This window comes from Lepisosteus platostomus, chromosome 13 (genome assembly GCF_059453375.1).
Source record: "Lepisosteus platostomus isolate fLepPlt1 chromosome 13, fLepPlt1.hap1, whole genome shotgun sequence".
NCBI classification, from domain to species: domain Eukaryota; kingdom Metazoa; phylum Chordata; class Actinopteri; order Semionotiformes; family Lepisosteidae; genus Lepisosteus; species Lepisosteus platostomus.
Window position 1 is genome coordinate 14,902,232 of NC_142623.1, and position 19,415 is coordinate 14,921,646.

Consider the following 19,415-nt stretch of genomic DNA (forward strand, 5'->3'; position numbering starts at 1 on the left):
TAAGAAGTCTGCCACTGTCGGCAAGAAGCATTTCTTTGGATAGCAAAAGGAAAATAAATCACCCTGTTGTTGATTCATTGAGACCCTTGATTTTCTTATTCAGTAAAGAGAGGTTGCACTACGGTTTAGTAAGAATTGAGCAATTCACTAAATTTCCCTACTTCATGTGTTAATTCTGACCTGTTGTGGACTGGACTGGTTTGGAATCAAATTCAAGGGATTTGGATTGGCATGGAATGGAATCATTTCACTGGATTGTAGCTGAATGGATTGGAACAGCCAGCCAGCTCTTCCAAACAACTGTATTACTATTTTGCTTTAACCAATTCCTTAATTGATAATTAGCAAGATCAATACAGCAATTATGGAGGTGTTAGTATTAAAGTGCTGGAATAGAAGGGAAAATTGATCAGGAAGCTGTGAAGTATTAAAGCCAGACTGACCAATTGCCTCCTTTTAAATGTCCTCCTTAAAGTTTGACCTGTCTTCTGTTAACCTAAGTCTTGGTGAGAGGCAGTGCCGTCCGTATCAAAAATATGGAGTTGTCAGAAATCAGCATTTCTGTTATGCAAATTCCCAACCTTGCAATATCTTCAGCTCATATGAACAGATGTCAAAAGTAATTAAGGGATGCTCAGGGTTAATCTTTCCGGAAATAATGCAATCCTCTCTAAAAAGAGAGTATTTTTGGACCTTATCTTTAAAGGGCAAGGCAAACCATGCAGGACCTGAATGTACTGTATGTGCCATTCAAGATGACGGTGATACTGATAAGCATTTTGCATACGCGAGGAGAACAGCTTCTTCGACCCCTGAAGTGCAGCACCCATCTGAGTGACACATGGCTGCCATTGTGCACCCACAGCTCCACTGCACAGCAGAGTGGCAAGGGAAGTGAGATGCTGCTTCTCCTCTTCTTCACACTGCTTCTTATTGGAGTGGGAAAACAGAATAGCAGATCACTTTCCACAGGCTTCATCAGTTGAACGAGGCTGTATGATCTTACACGATGTCAAAGAGGTGTGCGGTTCACAAGCTCAGCTTACTGCTCCTGTCTCTTGCAACCCACGTTTCATGGCAGAGGATGTCTTCTGCAAATTTTAGTGTTCAGTCCTGACTTGTGTTGGTGCTTGACAAGCTTTTGTGGTTTGCTTCTGTGTGGACAATAAAGCAACCCAGAGAAAATAGACTGAGCAGCGTTCGCACAAGGATAAAACCGGTGAGATGGCACTGAATGCAGAGTGTTGCGGACACAAGCACAGTCATGTGTGAACAGCTTAGTCCTCTGCAACATGCAGGGCCTGGCACAGAGCTTAAAGATAAAGGCTGGTATTTGGAACCAGGGGCAAAGATGCATATTTACATTTCTTTTGCTGATTTTCATTGGGTGACACAGTGGTGCAATGGTAAGCATCACTGCTGCCTATAGCTCTTGGATGCTGGATTTATGTCTTGCCTGGAATGGCATGCCGTCAAATGTGTTCAAAGTCCAAAGTCATGCCATCTCTGAATGGTTGATCAGGACTGGCTCCTTGACTGGGGTGTGCGCCACTGTCTGCTGAGACTCTGGTTCCCCCTGACCCCTCTACTGGACTAACTCCTTCTCACAAAAGGAATGGGATGGATGGTTTGTTGAGTCCTGGAGTCTAATCACAAGTTTCTCCCAGCCATCTTCATTCACATTACATTACAAGCATTTTACAGTACAGTACAAATTATACACCCACACTACAACACTCACTCCACTTTTTTCCCCTTTATAATATTGAGGACTAAACGATGACCATAGTTGGACTAAGGCTTGCGTCAGGGGCAAAGTTCACCTTTTTTCCAGCCAGAAGGCACTCAAATAAACTTTGCTCTCAGTGAAATTGCTTTGTAAATGCAGACCTTTTTATTATGGACATTATTATTCTTGTCAGTGACAAATTATGTTAAGCACAGACTTGGGTGACCTCACATGGCTCCAGGCGTGACTAGGAATAGCTGTAGTATTCATCTTCCGGATCCCCCTCTGTGACAGAGCCCTAACCCTGGCTGTAACCCCCGACTGGCATGCGTGCTGTGCTCAATTAGTGGGTCCTGGAGTCGATACCCCCTGGGATTGCCCATGTGCCAAGGAGCATCTTCCCACAACCTGCCTGCCCTGTTCCTTCTGGACCTGCCACAGCTGGAACTGCTTGTGGGCGCTGCAGGGAGACAGAAGGAGTAATATACTCTCTAAAAGCCAGGCACCCTTCTGCTGTTACAGTGCCTACTGCAATGTAGAACCCACGTGCAACCCTCTCCTTGGAGATCTTCGGAGCTATGTTTCAGAGCACACTGGGAACCACCTTCCCATCTCAAGCCCATTCCAGAGGGATGGGCCGACCTTGCCAGACTAGTTTCTGGTATTTGACTCCTTCAGAGCCCAGAAATGGAACAGGCTTGTTTGATAGTTTGGTATCTCACATGCTGACATATACCTGTATATATACACCCACTTTGTCATTGGACACAGACGTCTGGCTGCCCGATTCTGGCCAAGTGATCTGGAGAACATGCAGGGCTAGAGCACAAACTGGACTGGTAAAGCATAGAGGCGCAAAAAGTAACCGAAATGAACTTCATTTCAACAAACAGCTTTGATTTTCTTCTCCACTAGAGCCCTCTTTTTATTATTTTGATAAAGGTCAGCAGGAATAAGCAGTTCGGCTTTCCTCGAAGACGACGAGGGAAGGTTATAAATGTAGAAATAGGATGTCGTGTTTTTTGTGAGTCCCATATGCAGACCCTGGCATGCTTTGTCATGAGGGAGAAGCTGGCATGGATCTGGGGCTGGACACAGTGACCCAGGGGCTCTGCTTCTTTGATTCGAAACGTAATTGCAACCGCTGGGCTGGAAGAGCAGAAACAACAACTCCCCATGTTACCACAAGACACTCCTGAGAAGCGATAGGGCTTCACATGAAGATGGGGCAATAACCAAGATGATTCTTTCTTGCCCTATTTCTCCCCTCATCACCACAGAGCAGCTCGGCACATTTCCTGACAAAATCACACCGATCTCTTTCCAGACCAGTTGCCGAACGGGCTCCACGCCTTTCAGGTTCTCTGCTTAAAGAAGTCCCTCTTTGTCTGTTTCTGGTTTCTGCAAAACATGTCAACGCGTCCCTCATGAAAGCTTAAAAATAATAATAACGAAATAGAGTTTAGAGGAAGCAAATGGTAGAAATAAAGAAGCCAAGACACAATTCAGTCCACAAATTTATCTGATTAGTACCTTAGTAGGATATAAGATGCAGCAATAAAATGGCAAAACTCATATACTGTATACTGGACTTATTTTCCTAATTCTGCACTTGAGGAGTACTCTACTTTACAAACAGTAGAGTACCCACCTGTACTCTACTGTAGCACTTCAGAGGATTGTCTGTGAACTTGGGACTCTTTCACACACAGTACAGCATATGACGGACTTTTTAAAATATGGTGCAATCAAGGTCTTAGCCCTGCTTTAACCCCCACAAACCCATTCACTAAACAAGCAGACAAATAAGCTTTGATTAAACCGGGCGAAGATTAGGAATTTGCAGGAGAGGCTTTGCAGAATCTGCAGGAGAGGCAGGGAAGCTCGGGGACCTGAGCTTTGTTGGTTCTGTCTTTGTTAATCTGGAGAAGGGAGGAGAGGATTCCAAACCCATGATCCCTTTAAACACTCGAAACCTGCAGTTCCAGCTGGATAAACCCATAGAACCAGACCCATCACAGCAGCTTGTGCCAAGGGGACTTGACTCCTGCGCAGCGTGAAATAAATGCCAGGTTTATCAGGGCCGCACATATGCACAGAGCATGATCCTGGTTAGCTCTCCTGACAGGCAGAGCGATTATATCAGCTTAAGATCACTCATAAATATTGCATTGATTAGAAAGCAGCGGAGAGAAGGATATGTGGGTAGATTAGAAGTAAATCCCAGTGTACTTTGCATTAACGAGCTGGGGACATACAAAGGCCTTAATCAGTCTATCATGAATTTTGCTTTGATAAACATGATCAGCATCCATTTTCGTTACAGATATAAAAACAGATAAAATATATTTCCCATTTTCAATGTGTAAAAGTAATAAGAAAAGTTTTAAAGGTAAACATTTACGAAAACTACAGCTATGCCTGGGAAAGGAAAATGCACCTTTTCCTCAGTGTGGCTTTCGGAATTTTGGTTAAATTCAGATCGATTATGAGACAGCAGTGAAAATTTTGCACTGGAGTTTTAAACTTTATTCAAGGAGATTTAAAGAGCAATTCTGCTGATTCCTGTACAATACATATTGGGTTTGCTGTGTGATCCATACAGGGCTTGCTGTATGACACATATAGGGTTTAAAGTATGATCTACATAGGGCTTGCTGTATGATACGTGTGGGGTATGCAGTATGATCTATATAGGGCTTGCTGTATGATACGTATGGGGTTTGCAGTACGATCTATATACAGTAGGGCTTGCCGTATGATACATGTGGGGTTTGCAGTATGATCTACAGTATATAGGGCTTGCCGTATGATACGTGTGGGGTTTGCAGTACGATTTATATAGGGCTTGTGTATGATACGTGTGGGGATTGTAGTATGATCTATATAGGACTTGCTGTATGATATGTATGGGGTTTGCAGTATGATCTACTGTATACAGGACTCGCTGTATGATACTTTTCATATAGGTTTTGCTGTATGATCCATTATAGGGCTTGCTGTACAATACATACTGGGAGACTATATGGGTTCCAAGGGTTGTCTTTCTTTAATGTTGATGCCTAATGTCACTTGTTGGTATGTTGAGAGTTGATCGGTTAAAATGGGGAGTACAGGGGACTGTCCTGCCTTCAGTGAACCTGACACTGCTATGGCTATTAAAGCAGGGTATGTTTTTCAAAGTGTTAATACAGTATTTCTGTTTCTAAAACACAACTAATGTCACCTTAAATAAACCTACTCCCCTTTTAAAAACTCAGCAAAGGAAGTTCAGTTTTTTGATAATTCCACATCTCCGTTTTAACTAGCAGTTGTTATTTTTTGGTTTTCATTTTGACACAGAAGAGAGACGATTCTCTCCCAAAAAAAAAAACGGACACGAGACACAGATATGACCACCTCCTCAATTTAGCCAGTCAGCACGTGAAAAAAAAGCTTTTTTAAAAGAAAATGAAGTCACACACGGGTCTGGGGTTGGTGCTGCAGAATCTGCTCTCAGCTGATGACACCTAGCCCAACAAAATCAAACCCAAATCCTCTGGCGTCTGCAGCCTTGTGGCAATCACTTCACTCCAGCAGAATAGCAATATCCAATGGGATATACAGGCATTTCTTTCACATTTTTTCATTCCGTGTGACACCTCCACTCCTGATATTAAAACTTCCTTATATTGTTTTCTTAACTGATGTGGATGTGTAAATGGATGGATATTTCGATCGCATCGCACTTCAGTGTTTTTTTCCTTGATTGAAGTGCCCCAGCTGCACCATCATTCTGGAACAGAACCAGATAAATACTGTATCTCAGGTCCCGTCCCGAATGGGGTTTTAACAGGGGAGGGGTCAGGCGACCTGACCCCAGGGCCTGACCCTTTTAAGCTGTCGGGCTCGGTGACGGAGCTCCTCTGCCTGCTGGGAAACTGCTTTGCTCATGACGAGTTGTCTGCGTAGTGTGCGGCAGGGGCAGGCTGGGGCCGCAGGAATTGCGCTGATGGAAGAGCAGCTTTCCAAAGCCATTCGAAAACTCATTTATATTCAAGCACCCATTTATATTCAAGCAACCAAACGGCAGTGTGTCTTTGTGAAATATTTAAAAGAGCAGGCAATGGAAGGGTTAGCCAAAGGATTTAAGAGGCATCATATGTGGTGAGCAATAGGGGTGATGAACCTCTTCCTTGTCCTGCATCTATAATAGATCATTCTTAAAGATCCTCCTCTAGGCGTTTGCCCTTAATGCTCAAGAGTAGGCAAGCTGCTTAAAGAAATGCTGCAACAACACCATCTCCTTGTTGGCTGTGTCACACCACACGGAAATCCTAGACAAAAAACAACTGTCCATGTATTAACACAAAAAGCTCAACACATGCTGATGTTCGGACTGTAGTATGAACATTTCAGGAATAAAGTGAAATCAAGACACTCCTACAACCTACAATAATTAAGAAGTAAACGTTTAATTGAAAACAACTAAGAACAGCTTCTCTAAAGAAAATAATCAACTTGTTATTTTGTTTTAACAATTTTCATCAAATACTGTAGGTAGACTGAACAACAAGAACTCCAGACTTATTTCCTTATCATTTATTTAAAATGTAGAAAAATGACTCAGAAACCAGCATAACCCCCTCACCTCCCTCAGCATTTCTGTGTCCCAAGATATTGTGGAAAGGGGCATCTTTGATCAATATTTGGATCACAGACGAAATGTGTCAACGCAGTAAGTAGCGCAAATACAACAGAGCCATGCCAGGTTTGAGTGATTTCTCACTCCGGATCGAAGGACAGGACAAGACAGAAAATGTTCCCAGTACAGCACAATGCAAACTCACTAGAACCCAAGAGGGAGAGCTTGTTAAAGCCAGGCATCGGACACAGCAATTGGGCTTCTGCGTTTCTTGCGGTCGAGTAGCTGCTGTCAGACCAATCAAGAAAAGTTCTCCAGGCTTTCTGAAACCACATCCTTTACTTTCTCACTTCTTCACTTTGTTAGGCAAGGTTAAAATTCATGAGACTCCCACACAGACCTCTGCAGTGACCGGGCAGGCAGCTAAAGTACTTATTAATTGATCTGGCTGACGCCTTAGTCCAGAGCTCCTCACTGTCACACCCAGTTATACATCTGGGTATTGTACTGGAACTATTTCAATGCAACTCAGAGGTACAACAAAAGTGTCTCACCCAGGATTTGAACCCACAACCCTTTCACCATTACCGTTACCTTTAGGCAGTTTTATTTTCTTTCTGAATTGGGACAAGCACGACCTCTTCAGTTCTCCGCCAACATGACATAGGAACGTATCTAGCCATCTGGTTTTCAGCAATTTTTTTTTACCAGAGAGAATGAGATTTAGGGCTTCAGTGAAGCCCTGAAAGCATCATTTGTTGAGGAGAATACAGCTCTCTTGTTTGAACAGCTAGAGAACATTGAACCAAAAGAAAATGATCAGCTCTCGTTGAAAACATTCTCCACCATGAGAAAAATAAATTTATGTCAGCACAATGATTGATTCTCCTTTTTCTAGTTTTAAACCTTTATTATAGTACCCCAGCATAACAAAACAAGCTTGCCACTTATATAGTGGCTTGGTTGTTTGATTACACTCAGTATGGATCAAATGACTGCAGCAGCAATGGTTTCTGGGTCTACTGTCCATACCAGGCTCAGAACCTTTTCAGAAACCACTGTGCTTTTGGATTCATTTTCTATTCAACAAAGCCTAGGGAATTTATCCTTTTGTGTTTAAATGTGCATTTAAAGACAGAAAGAATCCTTTGCAACCAATTTCACGTGGAGCAACAGCTTAAGAGTGATAGCAAGAATATCACTTCTTATTAAGTCATTACTGAGTCATTACTAGCTCACTACACAGACTAGATATAGGAACATACTTTCTGTACATTTGTGCGGTGTTGTTGGCGGTCAGTAGAGGCAATTCAGACTAAAGAAGAAAAAAATCAATCGAATATAACAGACAAAGACAACTCAATATACAGATTTTTCACTCAATTCTATTCTGGGACTTCTGTTGAACTTGCTTCTTTCTAATTAATAGTCTTTATTCAGTTTAATTAAACAGTCAAAGAGCTGTCGAGCTGTTTTTGAGCAGCAGAGCAGAACCAATTACAAATGCTCAATAGTCGCACGTTCCAGAAGCTCCTTGTGTGCAGAAATGTTTATGAAATCAAGGTGGCAGGAGCTTGTCTGGGAGCCTCCAGGGCTCTCCACTGCCCCACATGCTAGGGCTTTCCCACATGCAGATGAGTGGTGATTGACACCCACATCCCTTGGACTCGTGTTTCGTTGCCCTGGCCATAACTGGGATGGAGTACCCCAGTAACAGGCTTTTAATGGGATGTTAAAAAGATTTAGCTCTCTAGCATTCAGTGCCAATGACAGCCCCCTGAGCCACCAATCAGCGCAATTAATTTTCTCTGTCGGTGACTGCCTGGTGCTCCTGAGAGCCATCAGCAATCATGAGCAATCAGGGTCCCCCTGGCAGCCTGGGCCCCAGCCTGAGCCCTCACCAACAGGACCAGTGGGAACCTGTGCCGCTGGCTGGACCAGGCCTGAGCCACAGTGGGCTGGAGTTTGAGAAACAGCTCCCACTACAAGACACGCTGAGCAAAGCTTCGGAAAGGTCGTGGGGGGGGGGGGAACTAGGAGAAGACTGAGTCGCCAGTCACAAACAGTATCTCCTGGAGTGTTAAGCAGTAACACGAAGGCCAATCCTACATACTGTACAGATAGGGGCTCCTTCATGCTGTCTCCAGTAGCACAAGCCACCTAACGATTTAGCCCTGGAACAGCATGAAATATGAGACAGGAGAGAGGGCTGAAAAAGACGTATGCTATTTAGACTAAGGTTAGAGGTCAGACATTACTACAGGAGGTACTCACTTTGCACTGAACCTGTAGAAAGGAACTTAAAAATGGTTACAAGTAAAAATAATCCATTTAGCCCATCCATCCTGGTCCAGACACCCACTACCCATCGTGCAAATGAGTCACTTTCCTCTAGTTTTGCATAACTGATCCTGAAATAGTCTGCTGAGCTACTGTAATTTCACAAACAGCTCTTCACCACCACTGCAATGATACAACAGCTGCTTCAGGTTTAAAGGAAAGTTTGCAGTGGATGACAGGCTCTATTCCTAGGGAAGAGTACTAGCTACAAATTAAAGCTCTTTAAAGTGTTCATACACCAATCAAATAAAACTCATAATAACGCAACTTGTAATGCCGGGTTAGCAATAACTGACTACAAAATACAGAGAATTATTGCACTGCAGAAAATTCACAACAAACAGCAGTAGTAGTCAAAAACTGTTTCACCAGCAGTCACTGTTCAAATTTCGGTTTGGGACCAGCGGTCTGAAGTTAAGGTTGCCTTTTCAGAACTTTCACCAACAATTTGCACTAAATGCTCAGTGGCACTGGCACTGTGAGAAAAATATACAATGTGCAATAAATATACGATACGATGGCTTCTAAAGGGTTTTCAACTCCCCGTTCATAAAGAAACTGTGGCTATGGCAGATTTATAATCCAATTTTTTCAGATTTTATACTGCTTGACTTCAAGGTTTTAATAATAAAATCTGTAAAATATTATATCCAAAAACCACTTAGATGAGCTTCCCGTTGTGAATATTTTAAAGTAAAGGGGGAGTACAGTAAATGCAGAAAAACAAACACTGGGCTGTGAGCTCGGAGACGCAGCGAGACTGCAGCTTGTCCAAGAAGAGTGCGGACACACCAGGGAGAGCAATAAAGAAATCAGAATACCTTTCGGATGGATGTGGGAGGAAAGAACTCTGGGACTGCTGAAGAGATCTGCATTCTTCACACCGTCTGGACAGAGATAAGAACCAGAAACAGACAGTAGCAGTTAAAGTATATGCAAAAAAGGAACAGTTAAATACTGGAGCTTTCTATCTGTTTCAGTGGAAGCCACTGCTATAATCAATCAAGCAATTAGAGAGAAGTTCTTGACTGAGTACGCTTGTACTATAAAACCCATACATACAAGCTGTTACACACAAATGATGGGTTTCTGTACAATCAATTGCAGAAGGGAAGTACCAAAAGGTCACACATCATGTACCGTATATTAGACTCACTCCCTGCTTTCCCTGTGAGTGAAAGGCATTTTGCATATTAAAACTGAAACACAGCAGATGGGAGCTACCTCCACACTTGGGCCAAGGCAGTGCTCTAGGATACTTGTGGCATGATGGCATTGACAGGTCACTGGGGGGTGCTGTGCCGGAGGACCTGGGAATGGCTCTTTGACAAGTTACGTTGGGACAGAAGGATGCTCGCTGCCGGCATTGGGAATATTGCAGGAACGCACTGTCAGAGCTGCACATGGCAAAGGGCAGGAGCATACAACACGCACACGCAGACTCATTCTTCCCATATTGCGATCCACAGCCTTCCCAGGAAAAGCTGGCAGGGAGCTATGCATCTGCCCATGTGAATTTCTAGAGAAAAGGGGCTGATCCACAGCTTTTTGTGTGTGAAAATTCACAATTATATTACTTTAGCCCAGCACATTTATGCACAAACACAAAAAAGTTTACATAACAGTGGAAGCCTTTTGACCCATCTTGCTTGTTGGGCTGCTAGCTTGTTCATCTAAGTACAGTACATATCAACTGCACTTATATACTGTAGCATTTTTAATCTCAAAGAATCCCCAAGTGTTTAACATATAGAAAAGGAGCCATTTCATGCACCACTGAAGCGAAGAGCCCTCCTGGGTGACACACTGCACAGCAGATCAGGGAGATGAGTGAGAAACTGCTCCACCAGGTCAATGAAGGGGGAACATTAGGGAGGAGGTACAGGCCCAGAGTGACATTCAGCCATGACACGGGGTTAACACCCCTGCTCTTACAAACAGTGTCGAGGCTCTTTACTGAACTCAGGGCCTTTGTTTAAAATCTCCAGTTAAGAATGGCAGCTTCTACAGCACGGTTTTATTAGATAAGTACTGGTACTTTAGTTTGGAGTTTGGAGTATGGACTAGAGAGACGAGCACCACCTACTGGTCCACCAACACCGCTTACAGCAACAACCTGGTATACCTTAGAAGTCTCCCATCTGAGTACTGGCGAGGCCTAGCTTTGTTTACCTTCTGAGAGCTGGCATGATCAGGCTACAAGACTGTAATGGCGCTGCCATAAGGAATACTGAGTTAGTAAAATTCATTTTATGAAGCACTTAATAATGGACTCTCTGTTTTAATTTTTCTTTCTTTACTTATGGAGTCATCTGCACTTCACTGCTGTAGAAACCAGGACACGGTCAACTTATCCAAACCTGGCAAAGCATATATTGTAATAGTAAAAGAACAACGCAACATACAACGCTTTCTAGACACCTTAATGAGGGACCATAGACTAGCAAAACAAAGTCATTCTCAAGGCTGTAATCACTGTCAAGCAGCTATAAAGTCAGCCTCTTGCCTTTGGTCAGGGAGCTAGCAGTAAGCTGGCGAGACTCGGCTTTGCCTCCTTCTCAGGTGCGCTTGCTTGCTGGTCTTTGCCTTTTCACTTCAAATTAGACAAAACATTTGAAATGCATCCCAGGACCTCACAGCCTGGCCTCAAATGTTAAGCGCAATTTGCAGCTCGTTTAAAATTGATATGGGAAATGTGTGAAGCGGAATTTCCATCTTAAATTATTTATCAACCAGAGCAAGTGGAAGGTGTTGAGGCATTTGCCCTCCGGAGAGATGGCGGAGGAGCCAATGAGTGACAAGCCTTCAGGCTGTATTGCCTGACTTCATCCTTCATGATTGATTTCCTTAAAATTCCTGCCATGGCTTTCCCTTTAATTTTAATTTTAATTTCCCACTAATTTACTCAGCTTTCACCCGTGCCCTGCTGTAACAACCACTGTGCTGTCCCTCTACTTTGAAAGCACTGTACTTTGCATAAACACTTCAAAACCAACTGACAGGAAATCTTGCAGTGCTAACTGGACATACAGTAGGCCACTGGCATTTAAATACAGTGTCTTGGGGATATGATTAACTTATCTCCCTCATGTGTCGGATTGCTCATGCTTATTACCTATGGGATAGAAGAGATACAATATGAAGTCACTGCAAAAAGGATGGTTACAGAATAAAGACATTCTGTCTGAACAACAGAACAGATTCATCCCAAGAGTAAGCAAATCAAAGGCTAGAAAGCATTGCACCCAAAGCTTTAATAAATCAATTAAGAAAAGCATACAAAAGAAAGTGCTTTATTAAAAGAACTGGATACAGTTAGAGAAAAGGAGCACTTTTGCCAGCGAAGGATATTAGAATGTCCATGAGAGAGAAACAGAAAAGGATATTGCAACTGAAGCTAAAAGTAAACATGAAAGTTTAATTTCAGTATTAAAAACAGCATAAGAGCAGTAGTGGATGACATAAAGTGTCTCAGAGGTGATAATTTGGAATTATTAACTATTAACTATTTTGCAGTAACCAGTCCCCTCAACACAATACAATAGGCATTCAGAAATAATGCAAATTTAAAAAATATGACAGGAGCATAACCTAAACTTTCAAAAATGAGAAAAACCCAACTGTAAGGAAATGTTGTACATAAAGTATATTGTGTTGGTGGGGACCACTAGCAGACCTGAGGTGCACAGGTTTAAGGAAAGCAAAGTAGTCACTGAGGTAATACTCCACCACATGCAACCACACACAGACTCTGTGTCTCGCTGCTGAGTCAGGGAAGAGCAGATTTTCTCAAGCTAAACTAATAAATGGAGGGAAAAAAAGAAGGGAGAAGCGCTGACCATGCATTAAATTTGCAGTGTGTTAAATGGCAAAACACATTTCTTCCAAACCGAGCTCGAGTGTGAGATCGGGGCCGACATGCTACACCACTGTTGATAGCATCTGTGTCAGGGCTCTCTCCCTCTCCTGTGCTATGATAGTAACAGTCCGTTCACAGTTTCACAGTGCTCATGTCACGCTATCTGGCCAGCCGTGTGGAATAGACTGCAGCGCGGTCTGCCAAGCTTCGAAGCTTTAGAAAGGGCTATCCAGCCACAGCAGAGCCTGCTGGAAAAAGCAGCGCTGAATTGAAATGGACTCTGGTAATAACGAGGGCTCCCCCCTCCGAGACAACGCAAAGAGCTTGTCACTGTGGAGGTTCAACATCACCCCACCATACAGATGTCAACACATTACACCTGGTACAGTACAAAGTTAAACAGGAGGAAGGCGAGCCGTCTTCTGTCCAAGCTAACATTAAGTACAAAAACACAGATTTGTATTATGTCTGACATAATACTGTAAATTTCATATTGTGTATATATTCATATTGTAGATGGGTTATGCACTTACGCTACTGAAAATTATTTTTACGTTTGACAACACCTCCTGTTACTTAGTCCTTTCCAGGCAAATTTGAATGTGCACATTTAATTCATGAAAAAAAAACAAGCACTTAATTTTGTTTTGACTCCGACAGGCATTTCAGATGACTGCAGGGAGTCACTCTGCCATCCTTCACGAAGTTAAAAGTTTCTCTACTTTTGCTCCTACACAGTAAATTAACTACACTACCACCAGGAGACTTTTCATGCACTGCAAAGTTGATGATAGACTGTGTAAAAAATAGCCCTCAGTATTATTAACAACCCAGAACACACGCAAATCCCGTCTTTTTTTTAAATCCTGTGGCTCAGGCAGGTGTTTGCAAATGAAAACAGCCCCTGCTCACTTATCGCCTTTTAAATTGAACACAGAGTCCCAGCCCGCTATGTGGCTCTGATGAATAAGTGTTTCAGCATTGGGAGCATCATGTTTCAGGCACAATGTCACCTGCCATCCCAGGCGCACCCTAACAACACAAGTTGCTGTCCCTATTCCCGAGAACAGGTATATTCTCATTCAGTGGGACCACGACGAAAGTAAAGCATAATCACACAATTTCATGGGGGGGAGGGGAGTTCCAGTTTAAAATAGTTATCATTTTTCTAATATACTGTATAAAATAGCACCAGATCTTCATGTTAACATTGTGTAAAATCCCCAGAGCGAACAAGGTGTCTGTGAACGGATCGGCAGTTTTGAGCAAGCAGGGCACACATGTGCAACACAGCAAAGTGACTCCGGAGCACCGCTTCACAGGAAGGACAATGCTCATCTCCACCCCTCAGCACAGTCGGGTGACACTCCCTCCCAAGCCACTGTGAAAGAGAACGAAACTCCCCTTCACCCAAAATGCAGTCACAGAAACCGGTGTGGACCCCACCTCCTTCTCGGCACCCGAGGTGCAGGGGGAAGCCATGCTCCGGCCCGAGTCGAAGCCATGTGCTGAAACGTGCTTCACTTCACGGCAGGATTCGAGCCCCTGAGCCGGATCGGGGCCCTGATTGGAAAGGAACAGATGGCAGAGCGGTGAAGGGGATTGTAGGAGCTCATTAAAACAGCGCTGTTGTACTGCAGCACTGAACAAAACGCAAAGGGAGGTCTCTGCCTGCCCCCACAAAGCTGTAAATATTGTACAGTATATGAACACTTAGGACTGATCCCCCTGTTGCAAGCTGGGCTGATGTCATCTGATCTGATCAGTGACACTGTGTGGCGGTTGTCATTAACTCTGAGCACACTTTGAATATTTCATGCTCACAGGAAGGGGGTGTTATTCCTTGCGCTCTGTCCTCCTTGCCTTATTCAGGTAGGGCCCATGTTTTGAAAAGGCCCAAGACTGTGTCTGTGACTTCTGCCTCAAGTGCGTAATTGCATCAGTCTCTCCTCTCATCCGTTAGCCCTTTTTTAAATACTGTGTTCTCGTGGAGAGAGGTGAAATGAATAAAATTTACTTTGCAGTAATGCGTTACCTTTTTTGCAAATGATGTCTTCCTCCTAATCTGAAACCTGCCAGATTTGGGGTTCAGGGTTTTGGTATAAAACAATGTTAAATGGCAATCTATCCCATGTGTCTCTATTCTAACATGACTCGTAAGGGGTCCCCCACTTCGGGAAACTGGCTGGCGAGACCAGTTTTAGTTGCACTGGGAGTGTGACTGACCAGCCCACGGTATCCTGCGCAGACAATAGCTGTTTTCAAAATCAAGAAAATAGTGTCATTGGAATAAAAAAACATTTTGCTTGCATAGAAAAAGAGAATTAAGTATCCCGTAAGAGGTTTTTTTTCCCTCCAAACTCTGCGGAGGAACCAGGAGGCGTTTTCTTCTTTATTCTCTTTATTCTTAATATGGTAGCATATTGACACAAGCCCTTGGAGTCAAAGCCACGTAGGATGGCTGTATACAACATTCAATTGACTTGTGCCTGCTGGCCTGCGTGAAGCAGCCTGCCACTAATCTGGAAAGACAGTCCAGGGAAACGGCCCTCTCATTGCTTTTAGTTATACCTTTGCCCGATCGATGAGATGTCTTCTGCCAATGAGTCCAGAATGTAATGGGGCTAGCAACTTAAACACAAATGACAGGGGAAGATGGATTTATTTACCAAGAATGCAGTGGAAAAGGGCTGAAATCAAGTTCAAAGTAGAAGGAGATACAGAGAGACACATAGAAGACAAAGAAGGATAGACAGTTGGTCAGACTGGCAGATTGGCAGATAGGGAGATAATGTAAATGTTGTTTACTTTGTTGAAAACAGCTTCAGGCAGTAACGATGTTTTTAACTGAACTCTAACATCAAAAAGCTGAATACCTTATGATACTCCTGCGCTATTTGATATTTTCAATTGCTAGATTTTTAATTGCTTTCCACATTCCAACATAAATTATTTGTTAACCACTTCTTCAACTTTGTAAGGTGCATTTTACACAATGCAATATGACACCTCCCCTTCTTGATAAAATGCTTGCATATATTTTCAAGCTGCTCCGCGTTACAGCTGTTCTTCATACCCTACAGCAAAGACAAGTCAAAGCTACTGTAAACATGCAGCAACCCAGAAAAGGCCAAGAAGGAAGAGGAGAGAAAAAATCTTCTCTCCACTCTAAAGGCTAGATTTCCACAGTGTACCTTTCTGGCTGTCAGGCACCAGCCTGCATGTCTCTAATCTCATGTACATATCCGTAATCTCCTACAGGCTTTGGTGAAAGAATATGGGAAAAATTTATTATTCTTGTGCTTATTTGGAGATCCATCTCCCGTGTGCCTGAAGAGAATGGTCCAAAGTTAATAATGGCCTTAGCCTTAGTCCCTGTGGCACCCAAACAAATATTAAAACAAAACTTAAATCCTAATGCATAGAAACAAAATTAAATTCAAGGATAGTGTTCTACCAAGAAATGGCCTTTATGTAAAAAGACAGTGCTACTGTGTCTTGAATTTAAATACTGTACTGTATAAAGCAGTGATGGGCTGACAGTTCTAAAGTTCTGAGTCATTTCAGAGAATAACTACAGACAAAAGCTTTAAACATTTTCATTGCCTGCAGGCGTTGACACGTGTAGGGCCACACACAGGAGAGCAATTCTTCACATACTGTACAGCAGCACTGGTAAAAAGCACATAAAAGCAGGCTCCATTCCAAGGTCTTCCAGCTGCAGGATCTCATGCAATGTGTACTGATGATGCACAGAACCTTTCATTTAACTCCACATATCTCTACCTACAGTGTATTTACCAAAGAACTTGATGGACAAGAAATGTACGAGCATGCGGTGCCAGTGTATTTGGAAAACTCAATACAGTACAACCCGATATTCCCTAAGAGTTTGACATCATCAATGCAAGAGACTGTCAGGCTTCGAGCAAGCATGTACCAGCTACCCTGAAAACGTGCCACTTCCTCCTGTGGTCCTGTGTACGGAGGCAGAGATCTCATTCCGCACCGGGGAAGGAGATAAATGTTTCCAACTGGAGCCAGGAGCACCACTAATGGTTACATAGCACTGATGGCTTCATACAAAAAACAGAGGAAGGGCCTGCTAGGTGCTCTAACAGGAACAAGCACCAATCTGAACTCAAGTGGAGTGTCAATGGTAGTGGGTTCCAGGTTGCGTCATGTCACTAGCCGACTGTGATTGGCATTTCCCAAGCTGTAGTGTGCAACTTGCTGTGTGCAACAGGGAACAGGGTGGGATTAGTCAGTCAGAGAGAGCTGTCAGTGAGCTCTGCGGCCTCCTGGGGTCTAGCTGTCTTTCGCTAAAGGACCTTCTCTCCTCCAGTAGGCTCTGAACCTCCAGTATGAGGCGTTGTTGCCTGTGACGTGTTAAAGTATGAGTGGCTTGAAGACAGGCGAGTCAGAGGACTCTGCACTCCCTCATTCTCCCCTGTGTGCAGTGGAGGGGTTCGCAACTGCAAGCGATTCCATAATTGGTGATTTTTAAATTTTGAAAAACCAAAATGCAAACTGTCCCATAAATTGCAGGGCATGTGTCAGAGAATGGGACATCCATCTTGAGTCTGATATCCCACATTCTGAACACCGCCCTACCTACAGTACCTAGGTGTTCATTTATGATGCACTAACACAGTCCACAGTGAGTTATGCAGAGCTCCCTATAACATGGTCTGATAGTGACTTTAATAGAGGAAAGAACAGGCTGCTTGATTGTTCCAGTCTCTGCCTCTATTCCTGCCCGTGACGCACTAGAATCCAGTGCACTTGCACTGTGAAAGCCGATGCTTTAAGTGGAAACAATAGGTGTTAAGTGCTCTTCTGTGTAAGCACATCTAACTGCGTGAGAACATCTAAGTGCTACTTGCATGGTACTTGTATCCATGCTGCATGAGTGGGCTGTGGACAATGTGCTTTTCACTCACCTACAGCAGCAAGATGTTCATTTCAATTACTGCTGACACCCACTGCAAAGAAAACCTGACTGAGATGTTTCTGGTGTGCACTGTTAATTTGACCTGGTTACCACTGTTTCTGCCTATGTTTTCCTCCATGTTACGGAACAGTATTCTTTAAATTACTGAGCAGGAGTCTTGCTTAAGCCAGACAGTGAACTTACAGTATGTCAGCTGTATTAACGACTGGTACTGTATTTACCGAAATGTTTCTATGACTATAAAACAAATTGAATATACACCCAATGTTTGATAGTCTATGTATTTGTATTTAGCTGGTTTTAACTGCACATTTTGCAAAGAAGTGTTCACGTTTGACCTGAACACACAGATGTACTGTTCATACACACACTCATATATGCCCAGAATGGAAGAACATTACTGACTTAGAGTTAAAAGCCACGATCAGCACGTGTTTAGCTTATGGTTGTTATGCCAACATACTGTACAGTACAATAACAGTACAAACATACAGTAGATATATTTAAAGATCTGGTGGTAGGAAACAGACCTTGCAGACTTCATCGAGTGTCTTGCTGCATGACTTTGTGTGCGTCAGGAAGCTGGAAGTGCGGGCCGATGTCTCTGGGAGAGCTGTGCTGTTTTGACAGGGGTAATCAAACAGAAGGGGGATCTTTGCATAACCACACGTTTCTTCTCCCCCGCCCCCCTGGGCTCCTCGGCGTCACAGAATCCGCCTCCGGTCTGACAGCTTGCTTTCATTCCACGTGCCGGCGCCGACTCCAGTACCCCAGGGGACGGACACAGGGATGAGAGCTTTGATTCTGCCATGCTACATTCCTCTTCTTTTTAATTAAACTTGTAAGTGTCCCGAGATGAACAATCTGGCCATTCCAGCTCCACCCGATTCCACAAGTGTCCCTGTCTCGACACCTCCGTGCCTCTATCGGAAAACAATAACGGGCTCAGCTTCTGTTACAGTCTGAACCCTCCGATCATGAGCAGCAATGGGAAAAGAAACAGCGTTTGCTGGCACTCTGTTTCTTTTTAAAGGCTTGTGGGAAGGCTGTCAGTTTGGAGGAAATTGATTCTGTCAGGTCTTTTTTTTTGCTGACTGGGCATGGTGGCAATTAAGCAAAAGAAATCCGTGTTCTGACCATAGGGACTCTTTTCATGCACAGAATACCTTAAGCATTAATCTGACCACCGCTAAATTTCTGGAGCAGCTCACTCCATTGTCATCAGAGCCATGTGAGCCTCAGAGGTCTGAATGCTCAATTGTCCGGCGTTTGCTGCATCAGGGACATAATTCTGAAATTCATGAAAAAAGCTGCACAGCGACTAACATACTGTAGACCGTGATTAGACTGGAGGCTCTGAAATACATGCAAATACAGGTACATGCAAGGTGTCCACCGTGACTAGCGCTAGCACACATTTTTGGGTAACTCTGAGGACCACTCGAAAAGGAAGCTCATGTGATCAAACGACAGATGTGAGTACTAGGTTCTGCCAGAAAATGACAGAGTAGCTCCAGATTGCCTCCTGGAAAAAGCTCAAGTTTATTATTGCTGCAAGGTATCACTTATTTCGTTCTTCACCTCTTCCTTCTGGTGTTTCTTATTCCTGTAAAGGGAGCTAATGAGGCTGTAGGAAGCAAAAAGCTTAACATTCCCAGCCTTGCCCAAATTAAATACCAGTTGCAACTGAGAAACACAAAGCAATAGTATGACAAATTCCAAATAAAGCTGTGCCATCATGGCGGTCCTTTAGAAGCTAATCTGAGCCACTCTCCAGGATTAACCCTACACAAAGTGGTGGCCACCCTTCACCAGCCCAGTTTTGTTTGGCATACATTTTTCAAGGGAGCCACAAAGTGAGATGTACTGTACTGTAGGTGATGTTTATTGATCCACCAGGGCAAATTGA

At 43.5% G+C, this 19,415-nt stretch overlaps 1 protein-coding gene and 1 long non-coding RNA gene across 6 annotated transcripts in view; one reads left to right on the forward strand and one right to left on the reverse strand.

The window, feature by feature from the left end:
* Positions 1-19,415, reverse strand: part of LOC148650036 (uncharacterized) — a 195,124-nt gene that overhangs the window by 129,250 nt on the left and 46,459 nt on the right. For 2 of the 3 annotated variants that reach the window (XR_015926000.1, XR_015926002.1), the window contains one exon: positions 9,515-9,580. This is a non-coding gene — a long non-coding RNA (uncharacterized LOC148650036). Of the gene's footprint in view, positions 1-9,514; positions 9,581-13,998; positions 14,100-19,415 lie in introns of those variants that run through there. The other variant, XR_015926001.1, reaches the window with a different exon arrangement.
* LOC148650037 (noelin-2-like) overlaps positions 1-19,415 on the forward strand; it is a 114,354-nt gene that overhangs the window by 52,462 nt on the left and 42,477 nt on the right. The window lies entirely within an intron of this gene.